The following is a 20,398-nucleotide window of genomic DNA, read 5'->3' as shown; positions in this document are numbered from 1 at the left end:
ATACATGTAAATATCTTAACACTGCAAAATATTTCTCCTTTGCAACTGAATTAATCTGCTGTTCACATGGGGTTCAGCAGCTTTGGTAGTAGCTAAGGTTCTAACTACTTTCTAAAAAAGGGGCCAAGTGTATCCAAATGACGGGTTCTTGAAACTGATGGGGGTAAAAACCCAAGAAAACTCTTAAGGGTCCAAATGGACAAGGAGTTGCTCCAGAAGTTCACCCTGCCTCTTGTCCCGCCCCCAGCCTTCCCCCAATATCTGTCATTTTGGTTACTTAAGTGATGCCATATTGCTGAAGAGGGTTTTTCGCTTTTATGCTGATGTTTGTTCTTCTCTCCCACAAGCTTATATGATATTTTAGAAAAAGTGCAGTCTTTCTGCTGTTTACATGTTGCATTTCTTTTAATCAAAGATCCCATGCCTTCATACCCATTAGTCAAATCACAAGCATAGTTTTTTGTTGTCATTATCATTGTCTCAAAACAAGACCCCAATTGTGAAATGTTAAAAACCCATTGGTGGACTCATTAAGGTGAAGTATTTCTAGTTTGTTTTTTTTCCTTTTTCAGAGGGGGGACAGCATAAGGGAAATAATTATATATATATATATTTAATGTGAAGAAATTTCTGAAAACAACAGTGATAGGGATATATTTCAAAATCCTTCAAAATCATGATGAAAATCTAATTTCTCTTGTATATGGCTCTCAGAAGGTACCAGAGCTTTTGAGTTTGTCACTGTGTAAGGAATTCTGAATACTTGCTTTTTATTTCCATTTAGATGGTAGAGAGATACATCACAGAGTATATTAACTGAAGTGACATTTTTGTCATTTGTTTTATTTCCAAGTTAAATCTGTAAGCAGGGAAAGCAAGAACATTATTCTGAACATGATGAGAAAAGATCTTCAGCTGCTATCCACATGATTTGTCTACTGGTCTTTAATGAGACAAGATGAGAAGGCCTGAATGAATAACAACTTGGCAGCCTGGTAAGGTCATTTCTGCCTGATTTCTGAGGGCTTTTTCCACACTATTACAGCAGCACTCAAACTAAGTGTTCTGTGTTGATAGCCAAGAAGGCACAAGACCCTTTTTCGGGGGGGAGGGGGTGGGTAATAACACTTGACATTTTTCTACCAAACTGGAAGAATAGAATCAAACTCCCCTTAAAGTCAGAAAGGTTTTGTTTGTTTGTTTGTTTGTTTTTAAAAAAAAAGGAAAGAAAAAGAAAATTCTCAAAGAATAATTACAATCAATGATGAATTTCAAAGTGATTAAGAAATTCAAGCAGCCAAGAGTCATAATGTGAAAGATTAAAAGATGACTGGCTCAGCTGAAAGCCAGCCTGGTGGAGAGTGAGACTGATGTTGGTCAGTGTTGACCAGAGAAGGGAAGACAAAGGCATGGCACATCGTATCAGAAAGTGACACCTGCAGAAAGTGCACTTAAAAAGAATATTTCACAATATTCTATTCTGCAATACTCTGTTCTGCAATAATGGTCTAAATGGTGTAACAGTATAATCAGATGCATGGATTTGCAAGATTTTTAAAATGTTGCAATAATGGGATGTTATAGAATAGAGGAGGTACAGAAGCAATCTGGATTATAGTATACATCTACCTATTTCCTCAAAAGTAATTGTCTGGTTATGATGACTTCCTTTTTTTTAAAATATTGGATAACATCTGAGATATATGTATATATTGTGCTGATAATTGCTGTCTATAATTTGTGACCTTCTCAGGTGTTGACATGTTGACAATTGGAAAATCAACCGCTGAATTGGTTTCTGTTTCCTAAAGTCCTTTGCTGGGGGAGCATAGTGTTGATGGTTTCTTCTCCCTCAGTATAGGTTTTGCTTGGGCTCATTTATGTAAGTTTACTAGCAAGTTGTATACCTTATTCTTTTCATCGGTATGTAGTTCCACCTTAGATCCCAGTTAACAAAGGTGTGTGTTACATATATTGGATACTTGGGTTTGTTCTCTTTGTTACCCCCAAGGCTCTTTTTCCCAGCTCACAAGGATGCACACTTTGATAGCCAGTTATTGACCACTGTCAAGCTATTTGTAGTTCCGGGTTTTCCAGCATCATCCTGTGTCTATATTTTTTAAGTCTCTGCTGTCATACTGTGCATTTACTCCCCCACACTGTATTTTATTCTGTGATCGTACTTCATTTTACACAAAATAGCTACTTGCTGTATATTTTTATCTATAGAAATTGGTAACAGTAGCCATTACACCATGACATTGTTTTAGCTTTTGTTAAGCTGTGTAAAATGTAGGTAATTAATAGGCTCCTGGTCATCAGATAATTGCTGTTTAAAAGAAAAAGGAAAAAAAAAAAAGTTTTCCAGACAGGCTACAAAAACTTCAGAGAAAGCCTGACAGTCCTATATTGTTAGCTTAAGTCTGTAGCTGATCACTTGCAATGGTGACTATGTTTACTGGCTCAGTCTGGTAGTTAAGCCTCCTTTTCTCTTAAACAGGAAATACTGGCTGCTACTGAAGCTGTTTGCTCCTCTACATGCAGCAGTGAATTATTAAGTTCAGAAAGCTGGGGGAGGGGGTGTATGTAAAAATAACTCAAAATCCAATATATTTATTTCAGGATAAATACAGTTTCTTAGATGCCTCAGCACCTTTAGCATTAATAGTCTTACCTCTCAGAGCAAAGCTTAGAATTTTTTTTCAGAATTATGGCATTAGTGCATAAAGACATACCCAGTGTCACAAAAATATGCTTTCATATCAATGAACAAACTGTACTGCACATGACAAAATATCAGATCTTGGAATTTTTAAAACTTTTCACAAGCTACTGCTCTCTATAAACAAGACACCAACTCTTTCCTATTTGCCATCTTTGTCTTTTGTTGGATAAGATTTAAACAGCACTCAAACTTCATATGAATTGAAGCCAACATTCAAATCTTGTATGTGTGTGTACGCATATACCTCTGTGTGCGCATGTGTGTGAATGCATGTATAAAACCAACAAAATGTACATATAGCCAGCAGATATCAAGATCAGCCTTGTGACAGCAGCAATACGTTTTTCAGGCTGCTGTTATACAGGCAGCTACCATAATAGGTGGGAGAGAAATCAGAGTACATATTTCCCTTCAGATTAAGGTTTATTTGGTATAGGCTGCTGTGTCTCCTGGGTAAACTGATTCTCTGCGTATAAATCAACTTCCATTAATGTGGCAGCATCTGCTGCTTCAACTGTTTGGCTAGGAGCTGGGAGGAGAGCTTCCAATAGTGGATAACTTTGACCTTTCCCAACAGGTTGCATTGAGCTGTGTATAACACAATGAAGCAAAAGTAGTTTGAATAAAAATACTGATGAAAAAGGAGAGGAAAAATAACCTGGTCTGAGATTCAATCAGATAAAAGCTAGGTGTCATTGTGTAGATCATCTGTTTGATTCAGGGTACAACAAAGTCATGGTGTTTAGACACTTTACTCATATGGTGAAAATACAACTACATAGAGGGGGACAACAGTAACTTCTTTTCTGAAAGCCAGAGAGTGAACAACTGGAGAGCCAATTCTACCACCTCTGCCCTTTTCAGAATAAGTTTGAGTAAGTATGTCTTTCAGCAACCTCTAAATGTCAATGAGCCTGATATCCTGGAGAAACCAGAAGGCAGTCTACAAAGTGAGAAATTTACAGTGAACCATGGGGAAACCCATTGGTAGCTTTTTTTGTTGTTGTTCTTTATCAAAAGATAGTAGAAGAACTGTTGTATTTTGACAATGTCATCTCTGGTTCCGTGCCATCAAAGACTGCTTGTCTCAGTGTATGTCATCAAGATAATTCACTTGTGTATGCATTGGAATAAAAACTAATAGCAGTGGAAGACTGCACAGCTGTTTGTGAGGATGTCTGTGGACTTTTTGCCAGTGGACTGTACAAAGAACAGGTAAAAGATAAGTTAAAAGGGTAGTGGTCTGGACCTCAAACTTTAATCATTCATTAATTGTCTCTGCAATTTTGGGTGTACTGTTTTAATCTATACTTCAACCTTGCAAATACAGTATCAGAGTAAGACAGATAATGTCCTTAGCACACACTTGCCTTTTGCACAAATATTGTGAAGTGACAATTCTTTACTGATTTTGTGTGATGCTCAGATAATTATAGTGATACATTTGGCAGAAAGAATAAATTCTAGTTGAACTGTCAGACCAAAAACCTGAGCCTACATACTGAGCAGTTAGAAAAAGTAATATTTTAAGTGTGGCTTTTGGGGTTTTTTGTTGTAGTTTTTTTGTTGTGAAATGGTCAGCTCTGGTTCAAAATCAACAGCAACAAAATGCACTTCACTTATCCTATAGGAGTTTTCATCAAAATAATGATAGGGAAGGACCTGTCTATTTCAGACCATAAAATTGGTTTGATTGGGAAGTGTGTGTCATAAATGAGAGTGAAGATGATGTCGGCCAAATTGGCCACAGCTGACCAATAAATAATTACCTGAGAGAGGAAGAGGACAATATGACTGACCCTCATCATGCATTTTAATTACAGGTTTTAATTGCCTTGGAATCCTATAAAAATCAGTGGCCTACACTGTTCAGCTCTTATTTCTTAGCTCTACAACTGTGCCATCATTCATCTAGTACCTGTAAAATAGTAGAGGACACACTGTCTTTTATCAGGGGATGGAAAAATTCAGAAAGTTTTATTAGCATACCCTCTTGAATTTTGTTTTGTCAAAAAACTCAGTTGGCAATTATGTTCCCTAGATTTATCACCTAAGACAAACATCAGAATGAAGATGAGCTAAAAAACAGGGGGAAATCTTAAATATAAAAGAACATATAAAAATACATATGCAGCTCTCCTTGCAGTATTTATTTGTCTGTGATGAAAAGAAATTCAAAACACAAACACACACACAACCCTTAACAGCTGTAAAAAGCAATTGAAGAGAAGCTTTGTTTTATAGACCATTTAGTACCACAAGTGCAATGGCCTCTAAAATTATTCCTATTTATTTACGAGATCTTTGATTTCTGAAAGCTCTAGGGAGTTAATTTTGTGATGTCAAAGATACAAGTTAAACTGTGACAATTCAAAGATCCTCCAGGGTCCTACAGATTCACTATGGAACTAATTTCTTATTCGTTATGTGAATTAAATGCAGTAAGAATTTCTTGGGTTTCATAAAAAAGCATATGTGTGCTTGTATTCGTGTTTATATAAATGTATCTGTATGGTCTAGAATAACTCTTGCAAAAACTGATAGAAAATATTTAGAGGGGTTGTCAACAATTAATTCAACAGAATTCAATTTATTCTTCCATAAAAAGTTCCCCCCCATGTCAGAAGCTCAGTTGCTCCCCTTTGCAGCTTGGTCTTAACACAGATCTTCAGTTCTGACCCTCAACATTCTTTCCTCTGAAGTTACCAACTGTCCTTATCTGCACATGTCAAATATTCAGCCTGCATTACTGGAGAAGATGTAATTCATAAATAGTGTTGTTAACTGTGTTGATGAGGTTAAACTGTCTGCAAGAAGTCCTTAACATTGGAGGAAAGGAATAAATGAAATAACTGACGGATGTATACGGCTCAGGTAAGCTATTTTGTCTATAATCCAAAATAGAGTTGATTATCCAAGTGTATTAAAAATTTCTGGGGCTGATAGATGACCCTGTGAAAATATAAAATATTCATCTTCATTTAAAAAAAAAAAAAAGACAGATGTAAGGTAAAAATGTCTTTCATGACCCATATTTGAATTTATTTTTTAAAATATTGGGAGTGCACTTGAAATTCCTGTTGAAGGAGTAGAGGGAAAAATGACATTTTGTGCTTTATCAGACAAGGCAAGTAAAAGATTTTCTTTCCTTGTAGTTTGATCTCCATGAAGTTGATTCAGATCCAAGATTGAGGAACTAAAGGAATTCATGGAGTCAGGCAGAAGACCCATGTGGTATAAAGACACAGATCATTCCAGGCTGTGCTGTGCCCAGTGGAACTTCTTTTGATAGCGACTCTCTGTTCCCATCTACTGAGTCCAAGCTACAGACAAATGATTTCAGATTTCTAGCCATTTTATCCTTCATAGGTCAGCAGTGAATAAGCCAGGAGAATACTTATCACTTATCCATATCTTCAGTTTGCCAAACCCTAAAAGCATAACCTAGCCCCCTTTCCTTCTCTCCATGCTTGAATTCACAGTGTGAAACCTCTCATAAACTGTTACATCAAGTAATGGTACAGCTAATGTAAATTTGGATATTTTCCGCATCTAAATATTTTCCCTTACATAGCATAATTGCAAACCATTCCTTGACAGGATGATAAAATCTTTTAGTTTGGTGTGTCCCACCTGCCCCCACCCTGTTATTACTACAAACAAATCCCAGCCAGAATTAGTGTAGTCAAATACCCACTCTATCTGCAATGTAACTAAGCAGACTTTGGAAGAAAAATGGATTTTTAACAGAAAGTTGGGGTTTTTTTAATTGAATACATTAAACTTAAAAAATAATCCAATAATCCTTTGGGGGATATTTCTTTCATTCTTCTATGTTAACCGAGTTTTTTGTTAAATATTTATATCCCACAGTTTATCATGACACAGGAAGAAGATATGTAAAAATTATTCTCACAGTGCAAAATGGAAAGCACAATGGGAACCACAAACAAAGGAGGAATAGAAGGCAAAAACTAAGTATCCTTCCAGAAATCCTATGAGCCACCATGAAATAATCTACCAAACAAGACTTTTTCTTTTATTTTTAAGCCTAAATGTAAGGATAGTAATTTTCAATTTTGGAACATCTTTCATCTTTCACTTCCAAGCTTTTACTGGAAGAAAAACAGAGAAGTCATTTCACTCTGAATGAAACATGAAAAGCAACTAAGGAAGGGTAAAAAGTACCCACTCATATTCTTCCGAACATACAGCTCAAGAGACCAAGAGTACTACCTGAAAACCTGTTATAACATCAATCCCTTTTTGCATTGTGGTTAACAGTCACATATAAGTTTTTTTTTATATAAGGCATGGTTCTTTGTTTTTTCAGTTTCTGGAAAGTAAATGTTCATACCCACATCCTTTAGATAGAAGTACAAGCTTCCCATACAAATTATCTACATACATATAAACAAAGTAACATTTCTTATGACAAAAGGGTGTTCTGCTTTATGTATGTTGAGTCAAAACTATATCTATGGACAGATTAGTGCTTGCAAAGATTTCTTACCGGGATCTACAATAGTGCAAGCTGGACCAGATGTTGAGCTGTATTTAGAGTATTAATCCAGTAACAGAATGATAAAAAGCCTTTTGTATTTTTAAAAGCTTAAATTCCAGTATTTGTCTTGCAAAGAGAACCAAATGCTCAAATATTTCTTGACCTCCACAGTATGCAAGGGTGAAAACAAATCTATAACCATAGCCAAAACCCTTGTGTTTATTTGTAACTAAACTACTTACAGACCTCTCATTAAATGCAGACATTACATATTAGGTTGTGATCCCTGGCTCCTAGGTTGCAGAGTATGTTTTACCTTCCACCTCCTCATTTTAATTAATCTTAGAAAAAAGATCATAATTTTGTTTAATGTGCCTAAAGGTAACTTGTCAGCACCGAGAAACTTACACAGTTGACAACTACTGACCACTAGTATGTCGTAAGAAAACCAGCTCTCCCTGTAAACCACAACCTTCTATCCCAAGATTACCCTCTGTAAGCAAAGTAGTCTTAGATTCAGCCATGGATGTCTTCATGCAAAGCCTTATTGGGCATGCCTACAAAGCACACAGGAACAGCCTCAAAGACCAGCTTGCATTTATATTTGCTGCCTGTCCATTTACTTTATCTACTCTATGAATGTCTTTTTGTGGGATCTGCACCTTGGAGCATGTACAAGCAGATGTCAAGTAAAGGGACTCTGGTCCCTGCTGTCAGATCTAGGCTACCCTATCTGGCCTTGCAAAGAGGGGCAACTAGGACAGGTCCATAGCCTTCCCAGGAGAACCGTGATAGATTATCTGCTAGCAGAGCAGATGGGATTTGTAGGTGGCCTGAATCAAGCTGAATCCTGGCAGTCTGCAAAGGAGGTGCAGAGCCAAGAGATATGCTGGATAGGGAGCACACTCCCAGGTTTGCCTTGTCAGAGAACACAATAGTGATTAACCTCAGTGGTGTCTCACCTACAATAAGCAAGACCACAGCTGGTAACACACAGCATATGAAGTGAATGTGAAGCAACACATCAGAGCTGTATAGCTAGGAAGGTTTTCTGGTGAGGGACTTTAACAATGATTCATTACCTTAAGGAAGAAATGTGTATATTAGTAATATTACCTGGCTTGACTAGAGCCAGCATGAACTAATTCCCTGTACCTAAACACACAGTGAAAGAGTAAGTAGGAACATTGAAAAATGTGGGATGAATGTAAATCAAGGCAGGTTCTGACTTTCATTTCAGAGAGAAAAATAATTTGCTGCAATAATCAAGATGACACATTCTCTCTAAGCAAGTCTTCTTCACTCCCATCCACCTCTGAAAAGGAAAAGAAAAAATAAAATCCAAGTGTTGAGTACATGCTACTGTGGGACTGAACTTACCAGCTGGTACAAAATCCTTCTCCCAAGAGTACACAAACAAATACAACTATCCTGAAGGTGAAGTCTTATGGGGAATGCCATTATTGAAAAAAATACTTTGTCATCTAATAGTGTGTAAATTGATAGTGCTGGGCTTGACAGATAGCTATGAAGTTCGCTTTGTACCTTACAACACCAGATGATGGTTCAATTCTTTTCTACCTTGTACATTAAACCAGGAGATTATAATGATCCTTGCAAATAAATAGAATAATTTTTATTGAGATTACAGCTGAAGTGAAAAAGCAGTAGTCTTCACTAACGGCAAATGGGAGGGTTTCCATCATCACAAGGTTTTACATGAGTGAACAGACTTTAAAGATGAAAGCTTGGCAATACAAAAAGTAAACAGAGTATAATTTTACTATTAGAAGTTGAAACCCAAAATTCTTCTATTCTTGAGCTTTCTCTTTGTGACCACCTGTACTCAAGTTCATATATAGGTTAAACCCTGCACTTTTACTAATACTCATTTTGTGGTTAGTAATTACTTAAATAGCTTCTTCTGTCTAAGACTTAAGGACAGTAATTGGGATACCACCAGTTAGCTAATTTAATTCCATACCTAAAGGATGTATTAATGACATAAAGGAGAGAAAGAACATGAACATTAGAACATCAGTAACTTATAAAAGGGTGTTTTTTCTAATTAGTTTGACAGATGCCTCACAAGTGCCTTGGTGGAGCACAGCCTTCTCATTCCATATGACAAAGAATTCAGAGTGATGTTTCTCACGCGTCCCGCTCAGGTTTTCAGTTTGGTCCTTTTTTCAGTGTGTGGTATACTGACATAACCAAAACCGAGTAGGCAAGGGGACTTGTTTGTTTTCAAAGTAATTGTCAAAATATTTAGAACAGTGTGAAAGGGTTCCCCAAACAGTGCATCCACAGCATGTTTCCCACTCAAACGAAGATCATAGCTACTCGTAAGGATTTATTCAGAAAAATGCTAACATGGTTAACTATCATTTCTACTATTTTCTTTATCAATTTAATATTTACAGGTTCTAAAAAGTAAATTGACCTCTATAAGGGATAAATCATCATTTTGAAGTTTTTTGTGTTGGAGATTTTTTTTATATTTGCTTATGGAATTAAGCTATGCAAAGATTTTTCTCAGAGCTTATATAGGAAGTGTAAGAATCACAAGAGAAGCTAATAAGATACAACAAAATTACAAGACAGCATTTAGATGGTATTTTTCATCTTTAAAATATTGACAGGTCTTAATTAACTAAACTGAAACACACCAAATGATATGCCATTGGTTTAGTTCATTCCCATCATTTTTGACAACTAGGAAAATATATAGGAAAACATTTTTTATGTAGAATCATGGAGTATGTCCATGTCAGATTAATTTAGAAAACTGATATATATTCAGGAGCCATGATGTCATTAGAAAGACATTATCTAATGTTAACAAATCCGGTTGAAAATGTCCTAGAATAAGAAAATATAGATCTTTTTACTCTTAGAATGTTTCATCTGTCTTCTACACATGGAATATTGCATTCTTAAGTGCATTCTGTGGTGCATTAAGTAGTCTGCTATTTGCAAGTAATTTCCAATTCCTCTGTTCCAGTGAGTGGAACAGATACCAGATAAAACCTAAATGTTTCACTTTGTTTTGTAATTTTGTCTCTGTGCTTTTTTCTGTGCATTTCTTGTTCAACTCTTCCCACAAATACCAAATCATAAGAGATTTTATTACATTACTTGTTTGTTTAGTCATTATTTATTCTAGCTAAAGATGTTACTTCATATTTGCACCAGCTAGAGCTGATTTTATTTTTAATGTATATCTGTATGCTGTCCTGCTAGCTATTTCTTCATTTTCATTACCCCACTGAAATATCAAAAGCAAAATTTTATATGCAAGCAATGTAAATAAAAATTGCTTTTTTATTTACAATGCAGAAACATGCTTATTACACCTCAAGATCATGTTTACCTACTAAAACAGAGACTTGTATATTCTGGATTCAAATCTACTACTTCAGCCTGTTCACACGCCACCTTTCAGAGAAGAAAAAATAATTGGTTTCCTTCCTTAATTCTGAAAACTCACTTTTGTTTTCCTACTGTTCATGAGCAATGAACTGACATTTTAGCAGAACAATCTATCATAAACCCAAAATATCAGTCCTGAGTGCTAACATACAGTGTTTAGAGCCCATCCAAGTATCTCAAATTTAAGATCACATATTTCCATATACACAGCTTAAATTTGTCCACACAAAACTTCATCAGTGGTTCTGTCACCCAGGCTGTGCAACTGGCCTTCACCTTTACCACTCTGTGGTACCTGTCGGTACCAACAAGCTTTGTCATCTATTTCTTTGGTATTGAGCAAAAAGCATCCAGGGCCAGACTCCCATAGTCTCCACTTAAAGACTAAAAGAGGGGGAAAAAAAATTCAGTGCTTTGTTTCTTATCTTTTAATAAGTTATTTATCCATGTGGAGACTTGCTCTTATCTCATGGCAGCTTAGTTTCTTTAAGAGCCTTTGCTGAGCTGCTGTGCTGATTGCCTCTGGAAATCAAAGGATGTCATGTGAACCTTTGTGCACAGGCTCACTGCTTCCTTCAAAGAACTCCCATAAATTTGTGGCTTCTTTAGAGTCAGAACTCACCAGTTCTCTTCTTTACAGTAATTCTTACCAGTCTTTCCAGAAGAAACAAAGGTGAGCATCACTAGTCTGTATTATGGAAGTGGAAGCTGCCAGGATCTCCCTAGAATGTTTTCAAAAATTGGTGGTATATTTGCTGTCTTCAACAGGCTGGATACCACAATTACTAATTTGCCTATCACCAATTTCAGTTCCTCTAGGTCTGCTAGCTGAATATTTGCTGCTCCTCATTTACTAATATTTAAAAAGACAGGTAGTCAAGAGCCAATTACCTGTATATATTTCTTATGCCAATCCACAGACTGATAGGAGGTGCAACTAGTAAAGACTCAGAGGATGATAGTATGCCATTCAGCATGGTTTCTGGGAACATTTGAAAAAATAAAACTCATTGGCTCTAATTGTTTTTGCAAGGTTGATTTATGAAGGTAACTATCTGGGATAATAGGCTTCTATGGGGCACTTGACTTAATCCCACATAACAGCCTGAATGAAATTAGCATCATCCAGTATCAGTGGAAACCTTATTAATAATTTTAAAAGCAGTTTAATGTTAGATCTCAATGGTAATTTTAATAAGAAACAAGGATAATGTTAACCAAGTTCCACAGGAATCTATTCCTGGCCTCATGTTATTTTTATCTACAGTTTAAGTAAAGATTTGTAGAATACTACTAAATTTTTTTATACTGCCAAAAGCAAGCTCAAATACCTAGGAAGAAAATCCAACTCCTGTAGGTAAAGGTGGAAGATAGCATCACAGCATCAATGAAAAGGCCTTCAAAAATAATTGCTAGCTGATGGTATTACACTTCAGATTGAAGGGGCACTGCAACACAGATACCCAAGTAGTGTCAAATAAGAAAGAGGAGCTACTTTCTGTGGAAAAGTCTGTGAAAACCAACACTGACTAAATTATTTCAGGTTTTACATCAATCATAAAAGGGGCCTGAATAACTGGAATTTAGAAAAAACAGCAGAGTAACTCGAGAGAAAAAATTTGTCTTCTAATGAAAAACTATTTGCTTAGTTTGCCCATGAGAAGATTAAGAGGTGTTTTTATCTTAGTCTTGAAGTAGCAACTCAGGGAACATATTTCTGAAAGTAGATGACTAATTTGGATGTAACCAAATGTAAATGTAAAAAAAGTAACGAGGTACAACTAGAGGCTGAACACAGGCAGACTAGGAAAAAAGTACGTATTTTTAACAGTACAGATAATTAACTGGTAAAGAGTTGCCTACATAAATGATTAGATTTTTTGTGATTTGAAGTCACTGGATCAAGATGAAATGTCTTTTTATAAGTCAGAAGCTATGAAGTTCAGACACTTTGTTCTGTCTTATGCAGAGGTTCATACTGCCCATTTTGACTTTAAAATTCTTACATTTATACATTTTCAGATACACTGTGTACACAAAAAGGAAATTGTAGCATATAGAAACAAAATTAAAGGTACAAATTATACCATTTTAAAAATTCTTTTCTATTTGTTTGCCATTTTTTTCCTGTTTTCATAACAAAAATATTTAAAGAAAATCAGCATTGTTTCACTGGACTATAATAAGGAAATAAGCAAAATATATATCCTGAATAAGCAGAACAATGTGTGTTAAAGTTCAGATAAAATCTTTAACATTAGAAAAACCTAGTCCTATTTTCATTGTTTGTCTTCTCCGTAATTATTTCTGGGTTTATTATGCATTTGCCAAAGGATCTGAACAGGAGCAGAGTCGTATTGTTGCAGGTCACAGAAAAGCTTACAATTAACAATATAACCCATACAGAATATTGAACAAAATTCTGTGGATGCTTTTTTGTTTGTCTACATTTTTAGCAGTGGTTAATGGTTACTACGAGCCCTGCTTCAGAAAAAAAGTCTAAAATGTTGAATCTTTAAGGAGGTTGCAGCTGATGACGATGGTTAGTGATAGGAATTTTCATGGAAAAACTATGAGGTCAGCTCTGCTATGGTGTTATCTTATTCATGGATATCCAGTTCAAGAATTTTTATGCATATTACAAATATTCCCAACAAGTTGCACAGAAATTAAATTGCAGGGATAGAGAAAACCAGCAAATATTTGTAATAATCTGAGGTCATGTTTGTCTACACAACTATAAAAGCTTCTGCTAAATGCAAGCTGCAACTGCTCTGTATTTTGTGTGTGTATGTGTTCCGTAAGTATGACTGGACCAGTTGACAAAACTATATAGAACAATGAGGGGCTTTAATGCTAATAGCTGTTAGATACCATGACAGAAAGATCCCAAACTTGAAAGCTGTTGTTATGCCTTTCCTGAAGCAGGTTCTGACAATGCCATTCACAAGGAAATGTTACAAGCAGCTGTTTGGGATAGGCATCAGGGAAATTGACATAATCATCTTAGGATCATAGAATGGTTTGGGTTGGAAGGGACCTTAAAAATCATCTAGTTCCAACCCACTGCCATGGGCAGGGACACCTTCTCCTAGAACAGGTTGCTCAAAGCTGCATCTAGCCTGGCCTTGAACACTGCCAGGGAGGGGGCAGCCACAGCTGCTCTGGGCAACCTGTGTCAGTGTCTCACCACCCACATAGTGAAGAATTTCTTCCTAATATCTAATCTAAATCTCCCCTGTTACAGTTTGAAACAGCTACCCCTTGTCCTATCACTGCCCTCCCTGATCAAGAGTCCCTCCCCACCTTTCCTGTAGGTCTTTAAGTACTGGAAGGCCACTAGAAGTTCTCCCTGGAGCCTTCTCTTCTCCAGGCTGAACAACCCCAACTCTCCCAGCCTGTCCCCATAGGGGAGGTGCTCCAGCTCCCTGATCATCTTTCTGGCTCTCCTCTGGATTCATTCCAGCCGGTTTCTGTCCTTCTTATGCTGGGGGCCCCAGAGCTGGACACAGTACTCCAGGTGGGGTCTTACCAGAGCAGAGTAGAGGGACAGAATCACCTCCCTCAATCTGCTGGCCACAGTTCTCTTGATGCAGCTCAGGATGCAACCAGCTTTCTGGGCTGCAAGTGCACATTGCTAGCTCATATTCAGGTTTTCATCCAGCAATACCCTCAAGTCCTTCTATGTGGGGCTACTTTCAATCCATTCCCCTCCCAGACTGTATTTGTGCTTGAGGTTCCCCCTACCCAGGTGCAGGACCTTGCACATGGCCTTGTTGAACTCCATAAGGTTCACACAGGCCCACCTCTCCAGCCTGTCAAGGTCCCTCTGGATGACACCCCTTCCCTCGAGTGTGCTGACTGCACCACACAGCTTGGTGTCATTGGCAAACTTGCTGAGGGTGCACTCATTCCTACTGTTCATGTCACTGATAGTTCTTAAGCCACACCAGTCCCAATACCAGCCCCTGATGAACACCACTTGTCACTGGTCTCCACTTGGACATCGAGCTGCTGACTACAACTCTGAGTGCGACCATCCAGCCAATTCCTGATCCACTGATGAGTCCATCCATCAAATCCATGTGTCTCCAGTTTAGAGACAAGGATGTCATGCAGGACAGTGTTGAATGCTTTGCACAAGTCCAGGCAGATGACATTAGTTGCTCTTCCCCTATCCACCAATGCTGTAACCACATTGTAGAAGGCCACCAAATTTGTCAGCCATAATTCGCCCTTAGTGAGGCCACATTGGATGCTACCAATCACCTCTTTATTTTCCCATGTGCCCTAGCACAGTTTCCAGGAGGATCTGCTCCATGATCTTGCCAGGCAGAGGTGAGTGACTGGCCTGTAGTTTCCCCAGGTCTCCCTTTTTTAAAAATGGGGGTTATGTTCCACCCTATTAATGATAATATTGACCAATAAACAGCACTTTGTCCTTAGTAATATTTAAAATTGATATGATACCTTTTACTGAAAATCTTGCATCTTCTCATTTTCCATTGTCTAAAGAAAGGGCCCTTTCTTATCCATAACCAGCTGCTTTACCAGGGGAGAGATTCAACACATCAGGACAATCAGTGTTAAAATTTTCTGGCGCGAACCCTTGAAGGATAAAAATCTTTCAAGAAGTGTCAACTCCGAAAGTTATAAAGACTGCAATTCTACCCCTAATGTGTAAAACAGAACTAGTAACAACATTAATGCGCCCAAATCAATTTTTCTTTTGATGAAGCGTTAATTTTGGAAAGTTAAGACTTTCCATAGATTTTTGCATATATTTGAACATTTTCACATGTGCAGATATTGAAGGTAATTATGCATGCAAAGAAAATTTGGGAGGCAGGGGAGTGACCTCAGCACTGAAAGCAATAAAAGACAGAAAGATAGTCAGGAAAAATAAGAAAAGTTAAAGATCAGAAAGAGTTTATTTTGAAATAACACAGAAATAGAAAACTGAAGAATCTTGAAATACAGCATTTATTATATGAATGTGGTGGTCACCGGGACAGAAGTGGCAGATGTTTTGTGTTTGTAATCTGATAATTAAGCTATGATATCCTTTGGAGTTGGAATAAAAACCAACAGCTAGTGGAAAACAAGCTCTCTGGAATTAAGAGAGATCCTTGAGAAAGGCATAAACAAAGAGTCTTATGATATCTCACTGTTGTATCAGTCTGTGCTAGAGTTTCTATTTTCAGGAGCTCCAAAACTTGTGCTGCTTTTTCTAGTTTTATTACTTGGAAAGCTGATAAGGAAACAGCTGTAAGTTTATACCCAAAATGATAACTATGGGTTTATATCTTTCTCTTTAATCTGATATTCTTTCTTCTATCACTTGTGCTGCAGAACCTTTTTCTAAGTACAGTACAAATATAATTTTGCATTTTCACCAGGAGTCATGGCCTCTAACTGCTCTAGGCATTGCAATTACTTGCTGCAGAGCAAATGGATATCCTTTAAAGCTCACTACATTTGATGCCACACAGCATCCTTCACGTGTTATATTCTAACATATTACTTAACCAATAGATGTACTCAACCAAATATAGGCAAGTTTCTGAAAGGCAGATATTTACTTCAATACTGGTGATAAGGTATTCTATTTGCTGTTCTACTTACATTGAGGCAGATTTCATTCTACAGCATGCTTAAACATATAGTTAAATTTTATTGAAGCTAAGCATTCAGATAAACAGCAAACATAATGGTTAAATATGACTTATCATATTCCACATTCAACAGAAATGAAATTAAAAGACAGGACAAGCTGGGTATTCAAATTATTAGGATAGACAAAGAACTGATGGGAAAATGCAGATGAATAGGCAACACCTAAGGATTCAGTCTTTTTTTTCCAAAACAGAAGAAACAAAGTTACCACTGATGTTTGAGGGGACTGTGTCATCCTATAGTGGTTTCTTTTTCAGCAGCTGGGTAAGTCTCCAAGCGAGACAGTGAAAACAGATTGCAGAAGCTTGTCTCATTTTTTCTTATCTTACCAGTTGTAGCTGAAGTAGAATTAATTTTCTTCATAGCAGCTCATACCATGCTATGTTTTGGATTTGTGACCAAAAACAGGGATGTTTCGCTATCAGTTTCTTACAGAAGCATTAATATCCCCTACATTTGGATATACAAGTTTAGTTGTATTGTTGTAGCTAGTCATTGGAGCTCCCTCAGTATTAAATGAAGTAGCTGAAGATGATTTAAATAGCCTACCTGCTTTAAAATTCTCTTGTAGGTCATAGAAGGGATAAGTTACTCCAGAAATGCCGGGCTATCAGCATTAGCTGTGGAGACATCCCACAGATCTGGTTTAAATTAAACAACTGGCTTTCACATAACACAACATAGGCAAGATAAACCTTGACCTCTATGCACTATCTGTAAAACGTAGTAATAGTTCTCTATATTGCAGGCTCAAAACTGTAAAAGTAATTAAGATCTTGGTGCTCAAATATTATGCAAACTGAAGCCAGAAAAATATTTAAATATGAATTTGCAGATGTAAAAAGTTTCTTTATCCATGTAGGCAATTTTCAGAAATATCTGTTACCTCACTTGGCCAGATCCAAGACAGATTTCAATATTAAATGACAGCTACATTTAGTGTGACTTTCATGATTCAGACTCCTGTTTCTGCATTTCTCTAACTAAACTCTAGCCTTGCTAAATTCAACTCGGGCATGCATTTGCACACAAAGTATACAAAACTAAATAGGTATAAAAATCTGTCTTCTAATTGTTCTCTCACCCTGTAAAGACCGGATAGTCAAAATTGCTTTGGAATATGATGTATAGCAAGTGTAAGCAACACAAATGATAGAGATAATTTCAACAGTGTATAGCACTGAACAACTAGGGAATGAACACTAACAGCCTCAGAGTGAGAGAAACTCTATGTGCAGAAAGTACTGAGAGACTGACGCTATACATTATGTGTGAAAATTACTAAGGGAAAGTTTAGAAGTTAACTACTGAACCCATTTTAAGGGAAACTGAAGCCTATCTATTTCCTTTCAAATGTGATAATTTAATGGTTTAATTGTGTGCTTGCATGTATAAGAGAGAAAGAGGAGGAAAATGTGATCCTTTCAGGAGAGTAGGACTCAAAAGACAACGCAGAGGTTTATACACTAGCTGCAGTTTACCCTCCAAACAAATTTATATAACTAAACAGAGAGTTCCACTTATCTAATTAGGAATAAACAAATGCATGTAATAAAACCTTAATTAGCAAATGTAATATAATTTGGTTTTGATTAAAAATTGAACACCTAAATTAACCTTTTGTATACTTGTAGGAGATCTACCTCTTTCATTTCAGGATAACAACATCAGTTTTATGTGGAAGGGTTCTTTCACAGGTGCATCTCACCATTTCCTGTTTTTCTAACTTTCTCTGTATTTCTTAGGGAAACAGGTAGAAAATAAGGTCAGTCTAAAATTAGAAATTTTAACTTGAAATTAATGTATATTATGCAAGTATTAGAAAATACTTAACTAGGAATTTAATTTACTTTTCACACAGTGAAAATGGGCCTAATTCATGAGAAGCCTGACAGGATTTTTTTTATACTCAGCCAGTGATTCTTTTTTATGACTGACATCGCAGAACTAGCCAAAACAATTTCAGCTGAAGAACGCTAGCGGCAGGAGTCCGTGTACAGACCCAAGGAAGAAAAACACCCCCACAATAGCCAAAATAAAGTTTCCTGAGTCAATCCTTTGTCCCTCTCAAATTTACAACAAACCCCCTGAAATCAGATGAGCTATTTGTATGAATAAGGACTTGGCTTTACCTTGAAAGGAGATTGTTCTATCTATCTTTAAAAAACAGTGTAATGTTTCCTCTAAAATATTGATTAGATATATCAGCATTAGGTTGTTTACGGACGGGGGGGGGGGGGGGGGGGGTCCCCCTCCATTTCCCATGTAGAACAGAGGGGATTTGGACATCTGGAAAAGTCTTCCAAACCTATAAAACAAGAATTTACGTACTGCTTTCATATCTACATCTCTGCAGAGACACTAATGATGGGACCATACTATTACAGCTTCAATGCTCAAAGCTAGGGTAACAGCTATAGTCATTCTGTGGCAACACCTCCGGGAAAAACAGTGTTAAAAACAGAGTCTGTAGACTACATTTCCCTCTAAAAAGTCAGGAGAGAAGAGTAAGTGGCCAGCCCCTAGCAACACAGGTCAGCAGTCCTTCTGAAGTCTGTACTCACACCTACATGAATGGCAGGATTCTGTGATAGTTTAAAGCATACATAATTTTAAAAAAGGGAAAAATCAGTTGTCCTCTAAGTAGTCTTTCCAATTCCATCATTTCAAAAGAAAAATATGATTTAATTTTGAATCAAAAGAGTTGTCTCTAAGAACATACTGTCTTGTATCAGAGTACTGCCAACATTAAGATTCTGTATAAATCCTGACATCTTTAAGATGTGTTCACATATAATAGTGCAACCACATACAGTTAAACTGTAGTAAGATATAGCATTGCAGTCACCTCACAGTAATTAATTTTCTATCACAGTTTTTGTTGCATATTCTGTTCCCTAAGGACACTTAGTATGTCTTCTCTAACATTATTACAACACATTCTGGTGCATAAACTTTCAAACAGCAGAGCAGCAGACAGCAGCTCCAAGATCTTGATTAATAAAAACACATGCCTTCGCTATGGAAGAAAAGAAGTCTTCTAGCAGTGAGAAATGAAGACTTGGCTATTTGCCCTGTGAAGCAACAGGATAAAAAAAAAACGTGCGTACATTAAGACAGGGCTAAGTTTTGGGTTTGGGACCAAAACAGTGTTGATAACACATCAATGTTTTAGCTGATGCTGAGCAGTGCTTAGACAGCCTCAAGGCCATCTACATTACTCGTCCTGCCTCCCACAGTGAATAGGTTGGGGACAGAGAAGAGGCTGAGGGTGAACACAACCAGGACAGCTGACCCAAACTGACCAAAGGTATAGTCCACCCTCAGCAATATTATATTTTTAGAAATAATGGTCTGTAACAGTGCAGGTACTTTTTTAAAGATCACCAAGACAGGGATTAAAAGGATACTGGATTCATAAAGCCTTTCATGTTACTCCCTTTGTGCGGAAGGTGCATATGCACAGTGTCTATCACAAGATGAAGCTGATCTTGCTTAAACTCTTTGAACACTTCCAGAATACTGCTACTGTTATTATACAAAAGGAAATAGATACATACCTAATACACTGAATTTAGGTACAACTGTCAGTAAATCATCAGACAAAGGGTCAAAGCTACCGATATCAGAGCAGTTACTTATCTCAGTTGCAGTATGTGCTATTTAAATATGCGGTAGCACCAGGAAATAGGTAGGTTTAATAATGACTGATAACAGTAGCTGCTAGAGAGACTAGGACTGGATAGAGAATTTTCCTCTGATCTAGCTTGTTTGTAACCATTTGCTGTAATTATCTTAAGAGACATCCAGAAAGACAGACCTGATATTGAGTCTGAAATAATTTCAGTGAGCACATACAGCAGCAGCAGCTTAACTGTGTCCTGGCTAGTGACCCCCTACACAATCTAGCAGTAGAACATTGCAAATTCCTGTTGTGCATCCACCTGACAGCTCTAAAAAGGAAATTTGCCAAGCATATCAGTTTAGCAAGTGATTGCTTGCAAGCAAGTGATTAAGTAGCAGATTGTTTTCATTTAGCAAAAGGAAGAATAATGAGCCAA

Source organism: Leptosomus discolor, chromosome 8 (assembly GCF_034619465.1).
Source record: "Leptosomus discolor isolate bLepDis1 chromosome 8, bLepDis1.hap2, whole genome shotgun sequence".
NCBI classification, from domain to species: domain Eukaryota; kingdom Metazoa; phylum Chordata; class Aves; order Leptosomiformes; family Leptosomidae; genus Leptosomus; species Leptosomus discolor.
The sequence above is the reverse complement of the archived record's forward strand: the minus strand, read 5'-3'. Positions refer to the sequence as shown.